General features: G+C 46.3%; 1 protein-coding gene and 1 pseudogene across 4 annotated transcripts in view; both read right to left on the bottom strand.

The window, feature by feature from the left end:
• CRACR2A (calcium release activated channel regulator 2A) overlaps positions 1-20,823 on the bottom strand; it is a 138,605-nt gene that overhangs the window by 107,458 nt on the left and 10,324 nt on the right. For 2 of the 4 annotated variants that reach the window (XM_032254496.1, XM_032254493.1), the window contains exon 1: positions 10,066-10,565. The exons of 1 other annotated variant lie outside the window; for it this stretch is intronic. The gene's annotated coding sequence lies outside the window, so the exon portion shown is untranslated. Of the gene's footprint in view, positions 1-10,065; positions 10,566-20,823 lie in introns of those variants that run through there. One more of the 4 variants, XM_032254494.1, reaches the window with a different exon arrangement.
• LOC116534350 lies at positions 3,416-3,511 on the bottom strand (annotated as a pseudogene).

The raw sequence follows: 20,823 nt of genomic DNA on the forward strand, positions 1-20,823 counted from the left end.
CCATAGACTAAACAAAAACAGAACTGGGAATCAGAAATGTTTTCTCATCCCAGCTCAGTCACTACTAAATAGGTACTCTTCATCTATTTCCTTCTCTTCTCTAAGCCTCAGTTCCCTCATCTGTGCATTGACTGGGCTGGACAAGACGATCTTTAAGAACCTCCAGACTACCTTTAAGACTGTATGTTCCCAGGGACTTTGCACTCCTCCTTAGCATTTACACCCACTGTAATTAAACAATTCCTGGTGCAACTAGTGAACATCTTATCACTCCTGCTGCACTGTGAGCTCCCTGAGGCCAGGGACTGTCTGCCTTGTTCCCAGTAATACTTGCAGCTTTGACTAGAGTGCTGAGCACGGAGTAGCACGCCATGTCTGCAGCACAGACACACAGCTGGTCCCTGGCATGCCCTCTGTCTGGGCTGGAGCTATGAGTGGACAGCAACCAGCCTTAGGCCTTCTCACCATGATAGGGCTTTTCTAATGGTGCTTGTTCTCTGGAGAACATTGTTTCTCTCCATGGTTCAGGTGGCCAATTAGTGTTAGATTTATCCACCCTTCCAGCCAACCCTGGAAAAATCTTGTGGATTTTCTGATAAATAGGAGGAGGTCAGCGGTGGTGGTGGGGGGAGTTGAAACTGTGTGTGTATTTGCATTCAAAATACCCTACTGCTCAATTGGAAGCATTTTCACAGGTCCTCTGACTTGGTGGCACAGAGACACTAAGGCCTCCCTAGGGGCAGCTGAGTGCCCAGTGAGACTTAGCAACTCCAGCCACGGTTCTCCATCCTGCTCCCTAACTTCCCTGGCCTCACATCTCCCTAGCTCACATTCAGGTGAGCCCTGCATCTCACTTGAAGATGCCAGGCCTTTCTCCCTCAAGCCCATAGTGGGCAAGGATGCTGGGGTTCTTGTAGGAAGGAGGACGCCTGCAATGACCTCCACCAGGGCCTCCTACCCAGGGAATCCCAAAGCTCCTCCTTGGGGCCAAGAAGTGCATTTGGGCCTGTACTTACCATTCTGCAGCATCTCTTTCAACATTAAATCAGTGGCCACTGACCTTACAGTGTCAGTCATACGGCAGTGTCCCCAGAAGGAAGAGACCTCCCTCCTTTAAAGATGTTTGCTTCCAGAAAATGAAATGAAGACATTCCTATGCCCTTCCTTCGTTTCTAGGACAATGGGTAATGTCAAATCCCCAGCAGAGCTGACAACCAAAGACTAAGAATAACGACGCATCAGTTGTTCCCCTCTGTTTCCTCTTCTCTCTCCTTCCAACTCAGGCCCCCACCACCCAGCCCCAGCGCTCAGTGTATCGCAGTCCCTCGATTCTTCTTGTCAGGTGGCGTTTCATGGCTTCTTCTCTACCCTGAAGGCAAGATTATACCCAGGGTGACCTCTCAGCTCCCAGACTGTTGGCCCTTTCTGAGTTCACCGTTCGAGACAACGCCTGGGAAATGCACGCATGGGATCCAGTGATGAGATGAGTGAGTTCTCGTACCAGCACTCTCACACCCTCTCAGCTCCTGCTGAGCCAGCCGGAAAAGTCAGCGAGGACTCTGCTTTCATGGGCATTGTTAATGAAAGTTTCGCTTGCTTCAGTTTGCAGAAAGTGGGGCATGGATCTGCGCTTTATTATGCAGTGTCCCGCGAGATGCCTCCCCAAGGCAGCTGGCTGGTTATTAACTAAGTGCAGCTAGCACTGTGTGTGCTTCGAGGCTGGCTGCTTTCATTCCAGCCTGGTGGTCTGAGGATAGGAGACAACAGTCCCTTAGCAGAAGTTTGTCAGAAGTGATGTGACTTAGTTTAGGGATCTGCAGGTGGGACTGACCTCTAAGACATTGGCAGGGCCATCCAATGATGTCCACAATATCACCCAGGTCTTCTGGGGCTGCAAAACAAATAGCTTTGCCGGCATTCACAAAGCCACCACTGTAAGGTGGAACCACTGGTGTGGGGGAGGGGCTGAGTGCAGCCTGGAGGGAGACACCCTTATGCTCATGATGGGTAGGAGAACACCACGTGTTCACACGGCGCACCTCACCCTTCACTGGTTCCCGCTGCTGTGGAATGGAGTGTGAGCTCGCTTCCTGGGCTGCTTGGGCTTTTTTGGTCTAAGGAGGTGCAGCAGGCACTATTTTCCTAAATAGGACAGGACAGAATGCAGAGAAAAAAATGGAGAGGAATTCCTCTCTCTGAGGAAAAGGAAATGTTCTGTGGTGGGCTCTCTGCAGAATTAGCACCCACCCCCCTTGGCCAGTCGCTGTTCCATCATAGTCATCCTGCCTCGGATTTTCCCTCCAGCCAGTCCTCTCTGCTTTCACTCACTTCGCTTCCATCTTCCGGAAGATGTCTCTTCCATCTCACCAAATCTCCTCCGCCCATTAGGCAGGGTATTAGTCTATAAGGGTTACCAACAAATTATCAAAAACCAGGTGTCTTAAAGAAACAGATTTCTTCTCTCACAGTTCTGGAGGCCAGAAGTCCTAAATCAAGGTGACCGCCAGGCTGTGTCCCCTCTGAAGGCTCCGGGAGAGAATCTGCTCCTCGCTTCTTCCGGCCCTGGTACCTCCAGGTGTGCCTTGGCTCGAGGCCGTAGCGCTCCAAGTCTGCCTCTGTCCTCACTTGGCCTTCTGTTCTCTGTGTCGCTCCTCTGTGTGCCTCTTTAAGAAGACACTTGTCACTGAATTGAGGGCCCACCCAGGTAACCCAGGATGATCTCATCTCAAGATCTGTAATTTCATTACATCTGCAAAGACTCCTTTTTTCCAAATAAGGTCATATTCACCAGTTCTGGCAATTAGGACATGGGCCTATCTTTTTACCATTCACCCCTCTGCACATACTAATTCTCAACGCTCAGAATACATCAGCTCATCTAGGGAGATTTTTAAACACTCCAGATGTGTGGGCTTCACTCCAGAAATCTGTTTTCACATGATCCTGGATGGGAAATTAAATAAGCATTTTCTTTTCTTCAATTCCCCAGTTTCTCAAGTGCAGCCAGGATGGTGAGGCGGGGAGAGGACAGCCACATCTCCGGGACAGTACTTCACTGAAGAAGACATTATCAATAAATCACACCAGCTTGCACTGATCACTTTCCCCTCCAGGGTTTCTTTTTTCTGACTGAGTCATGAATCAGGCTGTCATCTATTGTTTTGTAAATGTTGCACAAAGAATGTCAGATGCTTTGGAGATCATTTAACCCAGTGACGCCCCACCCTAACCAATCAATGCCCCATTATTATAGCAAATACGTAGAAAAACCCTCTTTACCACCTGAAATAAAATTCCTAGAAAAGCCAGTCGACCCAAATGCATAATGTAGCCCTAATTGTAACAAAAGAAGAAAAAGGAAATGTGATAAAAATATTATATATATATATATGTGTGTGTGTATATATATACACACAAATATATATGGCACACTTGGCATGTCATCCGGTGCAGGAGCCATGCTAGTCTTCTCTGTATTATTCCAATTTTGGTATACTCGCTGCCAAAGTGAGCACAGAAATGCGATTCTTAGTAAAATAATACGTCTTTCAATACGAAAGTGCTCATGCACGACTGCACTGGAACACATAATGAAGTAGGTGCCTCCACCTACCTATCATGGATAAGTTTAGATTTAACAGCAGACAAATAGACGCCACTTCATATAAGAAGTACAAGGAAATAAAAGAACAGAGGGATATCGGAGGACACTAGAAGAAAAAAGTGTTACAATGAGAAAGAAGAACCCCCCATTCCTGGCTGTACATGACAACAGGAAGAAGGAAATAACCTTCCCTGAGGTACACATAACAAGCCAGATCAAACTACAGGTGTGCCAGAAGAGAAAACAAGGAAGCACAGGATCCTGTCTCGTGAGCGCAGTCTTGCATGTAAGGGTAGCGTCATGATAATTTATTATGCTGTGACATGTGGCAGGATAGTGACAAAGCATCACAGAAAACATGTTTCCATTCTGGAAATCTCACATGTGGAGGCATATATTCAGTCTTTAACATTTAAAAAAAAAAAAAACAACAACAAGGCATCCAGGCATGGTGGCTCATGCCTGTAATCCCAGCACTTTGGGAGGTCGAGGCAGGCAGATGACTAGGTCAAGAGATTTAGACCATCGTGGCCAACATGGTGAAACCTCGTCTCCACTAAAAATACAAAAATTATCTGGGCATGGTGGTGCATGCCTGTAGTCCCTGCTACTCAGGAGGCTGAGGCAGGAGAATCATTTGAACCCCGGAGGCCGAGGTTGCAGTGAACCGAGATCACGCCACTGCACTCCAGCTTGATGACAGAAAAAAACTTTTTTAAAAAAAAAAAAAAAAGCCTTTAAAATGACATCCTTTTAGTATAGGCAGTGAGAAGAGGAGGATGGATTGGGAAAAGTTGTTTGATAGATCTTGAAAGAGAAAGGAGAATATCAGAGTCACAGGGAAGAACAAAAGGCAACCCCAAACAACCATGATAGCTAATTTTCCCAAGAGATTTCTTATCATTGTACTACAAATATAAATATATGGGATGAGAATATTAATTACTTTTAAAGAAGCTTTTATAAACAAGTTTGGGGTGCCTCTGCTAATTTAAAATAGTATCCAGTTCTACATCTGTTAGATGCAATCTCAAATTTCCCGTTACAGACCTGCACATGGGCTCCGTGCTTTGCGGTAACTGCACACTGCACTGTGCCCTTTTCAGTTAAAGGTATATTTCGAAATGCTCTAATCTAGACAGAATGCATGAAACAGGGAAATTGTTTCATCATTTCAAGGTTTTTGTCTTTATTCTATTTAGGCTTCTCTTCCTAAAACAACCATTTCTTAAATCCTGGGCTTTTGACTTAACTTCTTTGAAAGTGTGTGAAGCATTGCTTTAGGGGCCAACACTGACCCCATTAGAAACACTCATCATACAAGGGTTGAAAAACCACCGATTGCATACTATATTCATTATTTGAGTGAGGGGTTAATTAGAAGCCCAAACCTCAGCATTATGCAATATACCCATGTAACAGACTTGCACATGTACCTCCTAAATCTAAAAATAAAAAAATAAGGAATACTGATCAAGCCTAACCTCATTCATTCCCATCATGAGGAAACAGGCCCAAGAGGGTAGGTCAACTGTAAATTTTGCTCCCCTTCCTGTCACTAAGTTCCTTGAGGACAAGGAGGGTATGGAATGTCGCTCTTGTGCCTGTGCACAGCTGCCAGCACAGAGAAGCACACATATCAATCTGTGGCCCTGGATGTGCCTGCTGTCTGTATTCCACCAGGGCTCTGGATTCTCCTTTTCAGCCTGAAAACAACTCGTTTCTAACTGCTCTTCCATAGGAAGCACAGGCAACAGATCCCCAGAAGTCACTTGGGACTGAGTTTCAACACTTTTGTTTTGCACAATTTCAGCACTCACACCAGCTGCAGCTGAAGACCATAGCGTTTCAATGAAAAGCAACTGGCTCCCTCCCCACCCCCTCTGCCCATAGGCTGCTGTGGTTAGCACTGCACTCAGAGACAGAATAAATAAAAAGCAAAAGCCCCCGTTGTTCTAAGGTAACCACAGAAATGACAGATGCTGTTGCATGCAAACTTGGGGGAGAAGAGAGATAAACAGCAACAATAAAAATCCAACAAAGCATGGTGACAAGAAGCCTGAGTGGGCAAGTCCTCTTGCTGAGGTGTGATGTCAGAGATCAGATGGAACGTGCCCTCTTGGTCCCACCCTCCCCTCACCCCTGAACTCTTCCTCTTCCAGCTGTTTGGGTTTAGAATTTCTTCAGCAGCAAAGAAGATTTTGCCCCACTGGAAGAACGCTAACTTCCAGGGTGAGTGCCCTTTGGGAGACCCCCAGCCCCAGCTTACAGGATGAACAAATGGTCAGGAATGAGAAAAGCTGAGATGGAGTGGTAAAGGGAGGGAGGTTTCCTTCAGCCCACCTTTCAACCCCAAGTGGGCTCCATGCCAGCTGTGGCCATGTTCATCCTGGGGTGCGGGCAGAAGGATGGCTCAATACCTTAGCTCACAGCCACCACTTCCGGGCTCCACTTCCTTCCTTCATCAAGTAGTGTAAAATCATGAGGACCCACGACAGCTGGAAGCACCCACCTTGTTGTCCATGGTTGCCATGGTGTATTTGTCTCTTTTATCACATTCTGGACACAACCCGACACATCCAAGTCACCAATACCACACATACCTGGTGGTACTGCAGCTTTCTGTTGACCTGTGTGAACTAGCCCTCAGGCACCAGGGTTCTCACTCACACTGAGCACGCGGCCTGCCATTCAGAAGTTGCTCAATACACGTTTTTGGACTGAAAGAGCAAAAAGGTCAGGGGAGCAGGGGAGCCAATTCCACTCTACAAAATGGGAAAAGCCATCAAGGAACAGCCGTCACGTTAGTTAGGTGACCACATACGTATTGTCACCCACCTTCTTTGCGGCGTGTCGCCATCTCACCCATTTTCAGAGCTGCCCTTATCTTTACCATGACCATCATCACCATGGCATCTGTGACGACAGACTTAAAAGGTCAGAGGCGTCATTGTAAACCACACTTTTTTAAAAAAGACTTTGGAAGCAGCATGATAGATTGGCTAAAATGTCAGGTTGTAGAGACAGAAAAACCTGGGTTCGGATCCTAGTTCTACGTACGAGTTATGAGTCTTGGTGAAGCCACTTCACTCTGCTACCGTTCCCTTGTCTGGAAAAGGGAGATAGTGCTACCACTGTCTCAGGGTCGGGGGGCGGTGGCCTGCTGAAACAACCCATGCAGTCGAACAACACTTCTGACTGTCTTGTATTTCATTTTTACAATCTCCATACAGCTACTCAGACAGTGCGCTAAAGCCAGAAAAGAGCAGAGCTCTTTCCCTTCCACTTTTCAGCCCCTGGGACGAAGGCCCGGACATAGCAAGGCAGGGGCTGCAAACTCAAGCATGCAGAAGAGTAACAGAAATGGGCCCAGTGGTCAGGGGCCGATGAAGCAGAATCGCTTTTATATCGAGCCTGACCTCCTCCCTCTGCTGGAAAAAGACGGCCTCCCTGGCTTTCAGTTTCCCCCTTGAAGATACATGAGTACATGAGTGGTTTCCCTTCCTCCTTCATCTCCTGTGAGAGAAAGAGCACAGTGTTGCCAGATGGCAGTCAACACTCAGGCTGAACGCAAGAGGGTCAGCGAGACGTGGTGGGGAAGACGCTGGGGGCGGGGCAGGGAGGTCTCTTTAAAGAAAGGCCGGGGGCGGTGGCTCACACCTGTAATCCCAGCACTTTGGGAGGCCAAGGCGGGTGGATCGCGAGGTCAAGAGGTCAAGACCATCCTGGCCAACATGGTGAAACCCCGTCTCTACTAAAAATACAAAAATTAGCTGGGCGTTTGGCACTCCCCTGTAGTCCCAAGTACTCGGGGGGCTGAGGCGGAAGAATCACTTGAACCCAGGAGGCCGAGGTTGCAGCAGTGAGCCGAAACTGCGCCACTGTGCTCCAGCCTGGCAACAGAGCAAGACTCTGTCTCAAAAAAAAGACAGCTGCTACCCAACCCAACCAGGTGTTTCCAGTTCTTTTGATAATCCAAAGATTCTTCAGAATTGTTCAATGTTACACATGTTCAGGGTCAACATAAAATGGCAGGCGTATTTTGTACAGTGTTTCTTGTAATATTAACAGCAAATGACTAAAAACAGCCTGGTCCATCAGTAGGGGATTGTTAAACTATGGGAAATCCATACAATGGGATATTAAGCCCCTGAAAAAAAGAATGAGGATGCTCTCCATGTACTGATAAGGAAAGATCGCCAAGAAATATTAAGTGAAAAAAGCAAGGTTAAAAATACTGTGTATAGTCTGCTGTAATTATGGAAGTGGAGGCAGATATATATTTCTGCTGACTTTTATCTGCAAAAAGAAATCCCGTAAGGTTGTATAGGAAACTAATAAAAGTGGTTACAGGGGAGGGCAGGGCAGGACTGGCCAATGGAGGTAGAGATAAGATTTCACTGGATACCTTTCTGTAGCGCTTTAATTTTTGAACCACACGAATGTATTGCTTATTTGAAAAATAGTACAAAAACACTGTGTACCCCAGCCACTGGGAAGAAAACATCTCCAGGCTACAAACAGCCTGCAGCCTTCTGGGCTGCAACCTTTGCACTAAGGGCTCCGAAACTGGAGAGGCAGAAAAGTTGGCAGCATTGGGTCCAAGCTTTAGGTTTGAAGACAAGTAGGGTGTTCAGTATCCGGGGTCGGGAACTCTCTCTGGATTGCCTAGCAATGAGCTAGTTGGGTCCAGCAGCCCCTACCGCCTCTAAGGGGAAAGTGATGCCCTCCAGCTTCTACGGGAGATGCTGCTCCAAAACTCCACTTCCCAGGAAACTGAGGAGCCCCAAGGTCACCAGGTGCTGCTGGGCAGATGGAATTTCCTGGCATTCCTCAACCATTAAGGTTGCCTGGAACCCCAGTGGTCTGTTCCCCTCTGTCATGGCTCTGCCTCACTTGTCCCATACAAAGGAGAGTGACAGGTGGGTGCAGTTCCTCCTCTGGCGCACAGCATCCAGCGTGTCCAGATGGGCCCCAGCTCAGCACACTTCCCTAGAGAATACTGAGAACAGAGGACACGGCCCCCTGCTGACACTGCTGCCGGTCACGTTCAGGCAGCACCAGGAATGCCACTCATATTCACCCCTGCCCTTGTATGTTCCTTGTCCTGTCACTGTGAAAGAACTCAGCGTCATGGCTTGAACTGTGATCTCCCAAACAAGATACATTGAAGCCCTAACCCCCAGTACCTCAGAACGTAACCTTTGTGGAAACAGGGTTGCTGAAGATGTAAAGAGTTAAGATGAGGTCATACGGGAGGAGGGCGGTTCCCAGTCCAAGACGGCCAGTGTCCTCATAAAAATGGGAAAACTTGAAGACACACACACACAGGGAGAATGCCATGTGATGACGAAGGCAGAGACTGGAGTGACGCCACTGCAAGCCAAGGAAGACCAAAGTCGGCTGGCAAACCATCAAAGCCAGGGCGAGGCAAGGAGGGGCCTCCTGTATACCGCAGAGAGATCATGGCCCTGCTGAAGCCTGGCTGCAGACCTCTGGCCTCTAGTACTGGGAGACCTGACATTTCTGTTAATCACCCTGTTGGTGGTACTTCGTTATGGCAGTCCTAGGAAATTCATAAACCCAGCAACCTCAGGCCAACTCAGCTAGCAAAAGTACCTGCCACTGCTCCTCCTCTGCAGGTGCCTAACAGATACTGGTGACAACTCTGCTCCCATGAATGAAGATTCTAGGACCTGGCCTGGTCAAGTTTATTGTGTCAGAACACATCAACTACTCAACCAATAAACAGTACTTGACCTTGCGAAGAATGCAACAGAAATAAAACATTCCATTACTGCCCTCAAGGAGTTGACAATCTGATAGAAGATTCAAGAAAGACACATGTAATAATGGCCAAATTAGAATTATCTTCCCCCAACCCTCACCCATGACCAGCAGATGTCATAGAGGTCACTCTTAACTATGTTGCACTGCGCTCCCAGCTGGATTCAACTTTTTACTGCATCTCATCTTGCTGCTCCCTGCATGTGTCTGGAAGAACTGCTTTTCCAGCTCTTCAGGACGTTATTTAGGATGTCAGGCTATTAGACAATTTCTAGAAGCTGTCGCCACTGCTCCTGGCATGGAGCCCACACTTCTTGCCCATTGTGGACAACCATTCCTGGCCAGAATTGTCTCCCACCCCTGGTGAAGTTGCTCCCTTCAGTTTTTTATCAGCTCTTTTGTCCCATTCAGAGAAGGAGACCCTGTGGGGTGTTGAGCCTATTCTGCAGCTCTCAGTGAATCTGACGAGCCAAACACATGAGATCCAGGTGGTCTGAGAGTCCACTTTGTTGAACTGACAGTTTTCTAGCCAGGGGCAGGCTACAGAAAATCAGAGACCCTCGGCAGAAATGCTGCCTTCTTTATCCTCATTCAGAACACGTGTTTGTTTGGCTCAGCCGTCTCGCAAGCGGCTGCCCCCAGTACCCCCTACATCCAGGAACTCTGATTCTTACCATCAGCAAGACTCGTGTCCAGCCACACGCCTGGCAGGAGAGGAGGCAGCACGCCTCGGCTGTATTCTGCTGGCACTCCTGCTGGATCCCAGCACTCTGGACTCTGGCTCCCGCAGGGTTTCTCTTCTGCTGAGCGCCCAGTGGAGGCTTTGTCTGGGCTCATGGAGGAAGGCAAGTTGCTGCTGCCCCACCCTTGACAAACAGCCCGATGACCCCAGGTGGCTCTGTGCCAGGCTCCTGAAGGGCAGCTGTGGTCAGGACATGACCTGCTGTCAGAACAGAGAGAGGAAAAGTTTTCCTCACTTTGACTTCAGGCAATTCATTTTAGATTATCTGGGTTGGGCTTTGAGGCAGACACTATTGCTGGCTTAAGCAGCATCCATTTATTCTTTCCTCCTTTCTAGCAGAGTTCCAGTTCTGTTCACTCGGGACAGTGACCTGCCACCCCTGGTAAAGTCACTCCCATTAGTTTCTTTTTTTTGAGATGGAGTCTTGCTCTGTCCCTAGGCTGGAGTACAGCGGCACAATCTTGGCTCACTGCAACCTCCACCTCCTGAATTCAAGCGATTCTTCTGCCTCAGCCTCCTGAGTGCTGGGACTATAGGCGCGCACCATCACACCTGGCTAATTTTTTGTATTTTAGTAGAGACAGGGTTTCACCATGTTGGCCAGGATGGTCTCGATCTCCTGACCTCGTGATCCACCTGCCTCAGCCTCCCAAAGTGCTAGGATCACAGGCGTGAGCCACCATGCCCAGCCCATTAGTTTCTTATCAGCTCTTTTGTCCCAGTCAGAGCAGCAGACCTGTGGGATGCTAAGCCTATTCTGCAGCTCTCAATGGATCTGACAAGCAAAACACATGAGATCCGGGTGATCTGAGAGTCCAAGGGTACCGGCTCAGAGGCCTTATCCAGCCAAGACTATGCAGGCTTCTTGACAGTGGATAGGGTTGGGGAGCCTCTACCCCACCTCTGGTTGTTCAGACGTGAGAGGAGCCCTGCTAGGGGTGCTCCGGAAAGTGTTTTCCTGGCTCTTTCCTTCTACTAGGTGCTGTGCCATCTAATATATTGATTAGAACTTCTGCAGCCACTTTATAACCATGAGAGGGAAGCCTGAGACAGAACAGAAAGAATGAACCCAGGCCCTTGATGACGTGGTTGACCACTGGATCAGACAACACCAACGTCACCCTTCCTCCAGACTTCTTATAACACACATAATAAATATCCTTCTTTCAATCAACTGAGTCGTGGGTTTTTGCCACTTGCAGCTAAGATTATCCTAAGTGAGGTGCACTGAGATGTTCCTGAGACCACAAGACCACATTCTTCAATCCAGTCCCACTGTCCTTACTACAACATTCCCAAACTTTCAGGACACACACACACACACACACACACACACACGCACACACACTTTTCTCTCCACCTTTTCTTAGTATTCAGTCCTTTTCCCAGGCTGGACACATTTTGCCATATTTTTAATAAATTCTGTTACATACGGCAATTCCATTACAGTATTTAATTAAGAAACATTTTTTACCCCCACTGATGTACTAGATACTTTGCTGGGCTGCTGGGACTCAAGATGGAAGTCAAGGACTAAAAACTGAAAGTGGTATGGAAGTTCCTCAAAAAACTAAAAATAGAATTACCATACGATCCAGCAATCCCACTTCTAGGTATATGTCTGGAGGAAACACGATCAGTAGCTCAAAGAGATCTCACACACCCATGCTCACAACAGCAGTATTCCAAAACATGGAAATAACGTAAGTGTCCATCAACAGATTAATGGCTAAGGAAACTGTGGGATGTGTGTGCGTGTGTGTGTGTGTGTGTGCATATACACAATAGAATATAATTTATCCATAAAAAGAAGGAAATCTAATATTTGTGACAACATGGGTCAACCTCAGACATTAAGGGCATTATGCTAAGTGAGGCAAGCCAACAGAGAAAGGCAAATTTATGATCATATATGTGGAATCTAAACAATTGAATTCAGAGAAACAGAGAGAAGAATGGTGCTTTCAAGGGGCTGTAGGTGGGGGAACGGGGAAATACTGGTCCAAGGGTACAACATTGCAGTTACAACGTAGATAAGTTGGTAAGTTCTAGAGATCTAATGTACAGCACGATGACTTGAGTTAATACTGTATTGTATACTTGAAATTTGCTAAGAAGGTAGATTTTAAATGCTCCTATCACACACATAAAAAATGGTAACCAGGTGGGATGATGAATGTGTTAACTAACTTTATTAAAAAAAATTATTTTTGAATTCCATGTTAACCAACTTGATTGGGGTATCATTTCATAATACACACATGTATCAAATCATCATGTTGTACACCTTAAATTTACAGAATTTTATCTTTCAGTTACACCTCAATAAAGCTGGAAGAAAATGAAGCCTTGCGGAGGTACAGCAGATGCGCCCCACTCCTGGAAAGGCGGTGAGTGCAGGGTGGCAGATGCTAGGACAGGGTGCACGCAGGCCTGTGTGCACAGAGTGCAGGGAGACCAGGGGCTGGGAGAGTGCTAGCAAAATGCTCCTCAGAAAAGAGATGAATTCTTGAAGGGAGATGAGGAAGCTGCAAACAATAACGAGAAGGAGGCAGACATTCGCAACCGAATATGTAAATAATAATACAAATAACAATCCACAATGGTGGCAGCTGACAGTTCCTGATACTTATAATGAACCAGGCGGTGTTTGAAAGTTTTCTGGGTACTACCCATTTAATCCTCCTCCAAAGCCTGTAAGGATTACAGGATTAGCCCCCTTTGATGGGTAAGTAAACTGAGGCATGGAGAGGTTAAGTGATACAGGAAATGCATAGCAGAGGCAGGATTTGGACCCAGGTATTGGAGCTCCCAGGCTCACATGCTTTGTAGGTTACACTGGTAATTCTCACAGTGGCCACCAGAAGAGAAGTCCGTGCAGCCCCTGGAAACTTGTTACCGATTCAGATCTTGGGCTTCATCTCAGACCCACAGAGTTAGAACCTCTGTGGGTGAGGCCCAGCATGCCACGTTTTTACAGCAGGCCTTCCTTGTGACTCTGATGTTTGAGAACCCTGCTTGACACTATAAGCCTGTACTGAGAAGAAATGGCATGCCCAGAGGACCGTGAATGCTGCAAAGAGAACCAAAAGCCAGAGGAAAAGACAAGTAAGCTGTGAAGAAGCTTGCATGTCCTCTTCAGGAGGACGGGCTTTACTGTATGGGCATGAGGGAGAAAGGTGTGGGGTGAGGCAGGGAGGTGGCTTGATTAGGCTTTGTTCTCTGTAACAAGATCTTTGGCATGAGTGCTGGTAACAGACTAGATGGAGAAGAAGATGGAAGAAGGAAGTCCAGGTAAGAGGCTGATTCCATGACCCCAACAAGTACAGCAGGGGCTGCATTAAGGCGGCGGCAGTGCACAGGGGAGGGATAGGGACAGATCCAAGAGACAGAGTGTGGTGACAGTTGAACATGGGTACTAAGCTGGCAGAGGTGTCTACGATGACTCCATGACATCTAGCTTCAGAGGTTAGGTAGATGGTGACATTATTTAGCCAGATTGGAAATGCTAGAAGCAGAACAAGTTTGGCAAGGAAGAGAATTAGTTCCACTTGGAAATGTTAAGTTTGAGGCTTCCCTGGGACATCAGGGTGGACGCATTTAGGATGCAGTGGGAGAAATATTTGGTGCTCAGGAGTGGGGACGGGGCTGGACATATAGGCGTGGGATTCGCCAGTTTAAATATATGAGGGTTGAAGTCACAGACATAAGTAAGGCTGCTCACAGGCTGTGCAGAGGGAGCAGGGAAAACTGAGGGCTGGAATAATGCAGGACACTGACATTTAATGGACACTCAGAGCAAGTCAGCGAAGGAGGCTCAGAAGCAGTGCTTAGAGAGAACACAAAGGAAATAATGTTGTCTCAAACCAAAGGATGAGAAAAGATGGAGAATGTTTAAAGAACTAGAGGTTGACAGCACATTCAAATGTTGTACACATGTCAGACATTCCAGAGAAGAACCCGGACTTATCAATGAGAAGGTCACAGGTGAAGTCAGTCATAGCCGTCCCAGTGGAGGGATGGAAGCAGAAGCCAGATTCATTCATAGATGCATTGTCCAATAAGCAACAGCTACCATGTGCCAAGCTTTGTGCTTTGTGCTGGGATAGGGTGATGAACTCAGCCCTTACCAGGTAGTGGAGAGGGGAGAAAGTGGACAGAAATTACAACAATAATTACGGGATCATAACCGGGGTAAGTGCTCTGATGAAGACATGAAGACACACAAAGGGCTTGCTATAGGGACCCTAGAGCAACAAGACCAGCACAGAAGACGAGAGAAAGGAAATTACATTTATGTTGGGTCCACGGGGTGAATAGGAGCAACCCAAGGAAAGGTGTGGGGGATTGGTCAGAGTGGTGGGAAAAACTACAGGGAAGAGATGTACACCTTCTGAAAAGCTGGAAGGCTCTGCAGAGCCCCAGGGAAGAATAGCTGAAGGCAGCTGTTCTATAACCCTGAGGCAGAGGGACAAGGAGTAGGTACAAGGGAGTGTAGGGGAATTTATCTTAAACAGGCTTGTTTACTTATATTGACCGGGAACTGACCTTTGATCATCTGTGCCTGTGAAGTTCCCTGAAAGGGGACTAGTAAGTGTTAATTGCCTACAGGTTGTGTTTGCTCCAGGTTTTTGGCATTGTGCCTGCACTGAATTAAAGCAAGCAGCTCCAGCTTCTCGGGGTTGCTCTCTGGCCACTAGAGCTGGGCGATGGCCTATCTGCTCTTAAACTGCATACCTATGTCTGAGCACTCCTTTCATCCGTGGGCCAGGGTCTGCGGGACAGACCTAGCAGAAAGGTGGGTGGGAAGTATGTTAAGGGACAGCAGGCATAAATACCCTCAGCTAGAAAAAGCTTTTTTGTGTGCTCAAGAAATGGAAGGAAAGCAGGGTGGCTAGAACAGTCCTAATCTGGAAGAGAGTGGTAGGGGCTGAGGTTGAGGAATAGGACTTGATTGGCCCGGTTAGAGATTTGGGACTTCATCCCAACAAGCCACAGGAAATCATGAAAGTTAAAATCTAGAAGGTTGGGAGAGACATGATCTGATTTGCATTTTAAAAACATGACTTTAGCTGCTTGTGGGGAATGGAACTGGAAGAGGAGGGATGTGGAGTGGATACATGAAAGCTGACTGGGAGAATCATTTCAGCCCAGGCAAGGAATGGCAGCATCTTGGACCAGGGCGATGGCAGCAGAAGTGGGCACAGGTGAAGAGATTCTAGAATTATTTAGAGGCGGAGTCAAGAGGTCTGGGTGGCCACTGGGATGTGGTAAGTGGGGGGAAGGCGCAGTTGAGGCCAGCGTGGACTCAGTGGTCCCATCTATATCTGTTCTTAGACACTCCCACAGGGCCACTGGGATGGACGAACACATAGCCCCTGAATTCCAAGGCAACAAGTCCGACTGGCTTTGGTAGGGCTCAGGTCAGAACTAGAGGCCGAGTCCTCCCAAGCCTTCGTTTCCTAAAGGAGCCTCTAATCTTTTACAGATAAAATGACTTCTTCTAAATAGGCCTCCTGAAAATCTCATCTTGTTTGGTGACACTCCTTCTGGTGTCATGTCCTGTGGGGTAGGATGCCAGGCTGGGCAAGTCCCACAGTGAGTGGCATCTCATCACAACACCCTACACACTCGCTCTTCAGGGCATTCATAAAGTGCATTCGTTACGTGTGGGACATGCTAGGCTCCTAATGCCAATCTCCATCTGATCAGCTTACCCTTAGCTAATTTTGTCAATTTCACAACAGCATGCTAGGTTTCTATTTTCATCATTACGGCAGGCTAAGTACCTAGATAAACCTTGCCATTAGAAACTACTAAAAAGTCTTATATAATTTTGTTTTTAGTTTCCAAAAGCATTGATGAACTGATAAGAAAGGAAGGAATTCACTGGCTAGGGGCTTCTTTAGATAATAAATATCCTGATGCTGACTATAAAAATGACTGTAATATATTCAAAGAAATTAAAGACAAGCTTGAAGATATGTGCAGAAGACAAAAAGCCATGAGGAATAACCAAGAAGTTTTGAAGAATGAACCAAAGAGAATGTTTAGAAATAAAAAAAATAAATAATTGAAATTACAAACTGTGGATAGACGTAAGAGCAGATTAGATACAGTTGGAGAAAGAAACAGTAAACTGGAAGCTGGGTCAACAATAAATTAACCAAAATGCAGCACAAAAAGACAAAGACACTGAAAATACGAAAGAGAACTTAAGAGACATGAAAAATCAAGTCTAACATACCTCTGTTTGGAGCTTCAGAAGGAGAAGGAAGAGACTATTTAAGCAGATAATGACTAAGAATTTTCTAAAGTGATGAAAGATGCCAAGACGCATATTCAAGAATCCCAAGAAGAATAAATAAAAAGAAATACATACACAGACACATCTCAGCGAGATCTGCAGACCAGCAAAGACAAAGAGAGTGTCTTAAAAGCAACACAGAGAAAAGAGAAATTACTTTCAAGGGATTAACAGTTAAGCAGATAATTTTTTAACAGTGACAAACAAGACGGAAGCAGTGGTAAAATACGTTCAACGTGCTAAAAACAGGTGACTGTCTTCTGAGAATTCTATACTTCAAAACATATGCTTTCAGAATAAGAGAAGGCCGGGCGCAGTGGCGCACGCCTGTAGTCCCAGCACTTTGGGAGGCCAAGGCCGGCGGATCGAGACCATCCTGCTAGCATGGTGAAACCCCGTCTCTACTAAAAAAAATACAAAAATTAGCTGGGCATGGTGTCACACGTCTGTAATCCCAGCTAATCGGGAGGCTGAGGCAGGAGAATAGCTTGAACCCAGGAGGCGGAGGTTGCAGTGAGCCAAGATCACACCACTGCACTCCAGCCTGGGGACAGAGCGAGACTCTGTCTCAGAAAAAAAAAAAAAAAAAAAAAAAAAAAGACATTATCTGATAAAAAGAAAAAAGAAAAAACAAAAACAAACCTGAGAGTCTGCCACATGTAGATTCTCACTGAAAATGAAAAATTTTTAAAGATGGACTTCAAACAGAAAAAGACAGAATCTAGATGAAAGATCTGAGATTAAGGAAGAAATAAAAAGAAACTGAAAATGGATTTTCTCAGTGTGTTGTTGAAAAAATTACAGACTGGTAGTCAGGCATGCTTATACTGGTATCTTGCTGCCATCTCTTGCCATCTGAGAAACTTGAATCAAATTACTTAATCTCTTAGAGTCTTGATTTTTTCATCTTAAAAATCCATCTAACAGTGTCACTTATACAAGCATTTTTGTGACGAATAAATGAGCAAATACCTACAAATGCTCCCAGCACAGCTTCTGAATCTGGAAGGTGTAAAGTAAGTGTTAATCTCTTATCCCTTTTAAAATTAATGAATACATTTAAAAAATAAGATATTGCTAGCAACAAAGAATGACTCCCTTTGCTTCAGTTCTAAGATAAAATTCTGGCCCTGTTTCATATTGTGCAAATATGAACTGGCGTTCAGCAGTTACTTTCTTTTCATCTTTCCGGTATCAAGCCTAAGATCTTTTTAACAAAATATTTATGATTTCTTTATTTTAGTAAAACTGCATGCGTACACACAAGCCCCAGGGATGTACCCCAGATTCTAGTTGAACTCACAATTCTAAAATAATTTGTGGTCACAGTTTTATGGGGCTATAAAATAGATGCCGGTCCATCCATAGCGCAAAACGACATACCCCGCCCATCCTCTTTCCTCACATCCTTGTGCAGGGCTCTCCTTCTAACTAGGAGATGGAGACTCACCAATGATCCCTCTGCAGCTTCTGCCACCCCAGCCCCCAGGCTGGAGAGCCCCCCAGCTTCTTCCATGACCCTACTCTGTTTCATTAGTGACTGAAAAAGCAGAGGAAAACCAAAGTTAATAAAAGGTAACTAAGAAAAGTTAGCTTAGTCTCCTTTAGGTTCTCTGCCCAATTTTTATTTGGCAACACTTCAGGGGAAACAGATAAAGTCAGAGTGAATCTTTCCTTGACGGTGTGAAGGCAAGCAAAAGCACTGCTCCTGAAGTTCTAAGTCCTGGGGTGGCGCCCTTACTCTGCATTTGCAACTTACATGTCCGTGGGCAAGCCACTTAACCCCTCTCATTTTATTTATGAGACAATAATTATATTTGTAGAGCATTTTACAACGTACTAAGTGCCTCCACAGTCATAATTTTATTTAATATGCTTACCCAAGTGTATCATATCAGTACTAATACCTTACTGCGTTGCTGTACAGATTTGAAAGCAGAGTCTGTGGGTTGCTGTGTGAGTTACAAACACCTTCATCAACAGAGAGGGTCATCTCCAATGTACATAATTTAGCCAATTATGAGGGTGAGCTCTGCCGTCAAGTGCCTGGATTTGAATTCTGGTTCTACACTTACCACCCATGTGACCTTGAGAGCAAGTTGCTTAGCTACTTTATAAGCTTTGGTTTCCTCACCTTTAAGTTAAGGAAAATAATTATCGTACTAGCTTGTAGTGCAGTGCTTTGCACATGATAGGCTCTCAGTGAACAGGAGTTCACTTGAATTTACACCAAGTTGAGCTGGCAGGTGTCTGACCACACGTATGTACTCAAAAATGCCGCCCTCCTTCTTCCTTTCTCCTCCATGGTTGCCTCCACCCTCTACATCCCTAGGCAAATATTTGCAAAGGGAGGGCAGAAGCTCCAGATAGCAGGACACACCCAGGATTTCTTTCTTAAAAGTAACAAAGCCTCATTTTCCATTTTCCATTTTCTGTAGGCTTTAGTTTCCACTCTGTTTCAGGGGCATCTCCCTGCTGATTTGGTTGGAAACATAGCCCAGACTCCCCAGGGTCCCAGTCAGCCTGGACCCCCTCCTACTTCTCCTGAGGGATTTGATGTGACAGGCTGGAGAGTTCTGGACCATGGGGCACTGGCTGAGCCTCAACCACCTAACTGCATTGCACAGTTCACCCCTTTGAGAAAAATCACTGATGACTGAGCCAATGCTAAATGGATCTATTATATTATATTATGTCAATAAGAAGCAGAGGTTAATTTAGGCCAAACTGATGAATAGATGGAAACTACTTGGCTGCACAAAAATAAACAACCTCCATTTAAAAGACTTTAGTTCATAAAGGACTTTCACATTTTCACGGTTTGATTCCATCCTTATAACTTCCCTAAGGGACATGAAGGGCAGCTCTTTTATAGATGAGGCAACTGAGGCCCACAGAGAGCAAGTGGTGAAGCTGAACGTGAAACACGCTCTTCCCGCCACACACCTGACGCTGCTGCCTCGCACGGCTTCTCCACCTGCGCTTTCTCACTTCCCTTCCAGCTTCTGTGGACCAGGTCCTAAAGAAACAGCGTTAGGGGTCACATCACGTCGGCTTTGCAATCAGAATGGGACAGGCCAGGTGGTTGGCTTAGTCACTCAACTTACATCTTAGTGCACAGAAGGAAAACACATCCTCAGGAGCTCCAATTAGGCCCAATCAGCCTGGAGTTCCTAACTGCCCGCAGCAATGAAGTGGGCACGTGTCCTCTCAGTGAGGGCCAGTCACCCGTGACTGTCACTCTGCTAGTTAACATTGCTCTCTGAAGCACCTCTGAGACGGCCCAGCCATTTCACAGGCTGCAGACAGAGGCCGTGTTGCTGCTGGGGTTGAATGCACCGGTGAGGCTGGGACAGAGGGCTGGACTCCCCACCGTTGCCAGGCCAAGGACATGGTCAAATCTCGAACAGCTGCCTTTGGCCCTATAGCCAGCACTGAAACGAAATCAGGCAGTGATTCACTAGTGGGGCTATTGGTAAAAGTTACCATCTGGGTGTCTCTCATTCTGTTTTGGTTGGCTTTTCCTGGTGGATAACTTTATAAGCAGAGGGGGAGTCTCTGAGGGTGGTCTCATCTTCCATTCTATAGCTCCGTGGCACCTTCTGCAGGGTTCTGAATACCATCTCCATCCTAATGGTACATAGTCCACATTATACGTGCCCAAATCCGTGCTGATTCTAGAAACCTTCCAGGGTACATGCAGAGGCAGGGCCAGCTGTGCTAGGCTCTCTGTGACAACATCCCTGTCTAGACGAAGGAAGAAGGATCAGAAAATCTAGAATTGAATCCTGGCTCCCTGCTGGGAGAAATGTCACCTCCTTCTGGATTATAAAATAGTCAGCGAAGGCCAGCAGGAAGAGAGTGTGACCCTTACAAATACTAGTAGGCACATTCTACAGCCTGGGCAGAACGTCACCGGTTTAATCTCCATAATGGCCCTCAGACACTATCTATTGAGATGGACACTCATGGAACAGTCCTCCCAGGACTTCCTGCCACCACTTACCTGCTGAAATCTACCATCCTTGAAGACAAAGCTCAGTTCCCACCTACTTGGCTAAGCCCTCTGCAAGGCCCAGTTTCTTTCTAGAGCCCATTCAATCTGCCCCACCTCCTTGGCAAAGGTTACATACGCTATCCGGGGAGGTCAGTTCTCTCTGCACTTGTGTCTGGTCAAAAGAAATATTGTGTTCCTTTTTCTTTTTCCTGGTACAAAGCACTTCATACAGTAGGTATTCAATAAGTATATGTTGATCCATGTTGTTTTTTGTTTCATTGGCATTAAATCACAACAAGGTAACCCTTAAAGTGTCAGAAAATTTAGATGTGCTGTGTGTTATAATCTAATTGCTATTCAGTACAAATTGGAACTTTTCATTCTAT

The sequence above is a fragment of the Sapajus apella genome, unplaced genomic scaffold, assembly GCF_009761245.1.
Source record: "Sapajus apella isolate SASKATOON/1434 unplaced genomic scaffold, GSC_monkey_1.0 scaffold86, whole genome shotgun sequence".
Taxonomy (NCBI): domain Eukaryota; kingdom Metazoa; phylum Chordata; class Mammalia; order Primates; family Cebidae; genus Sapajus; species Sapajus apella.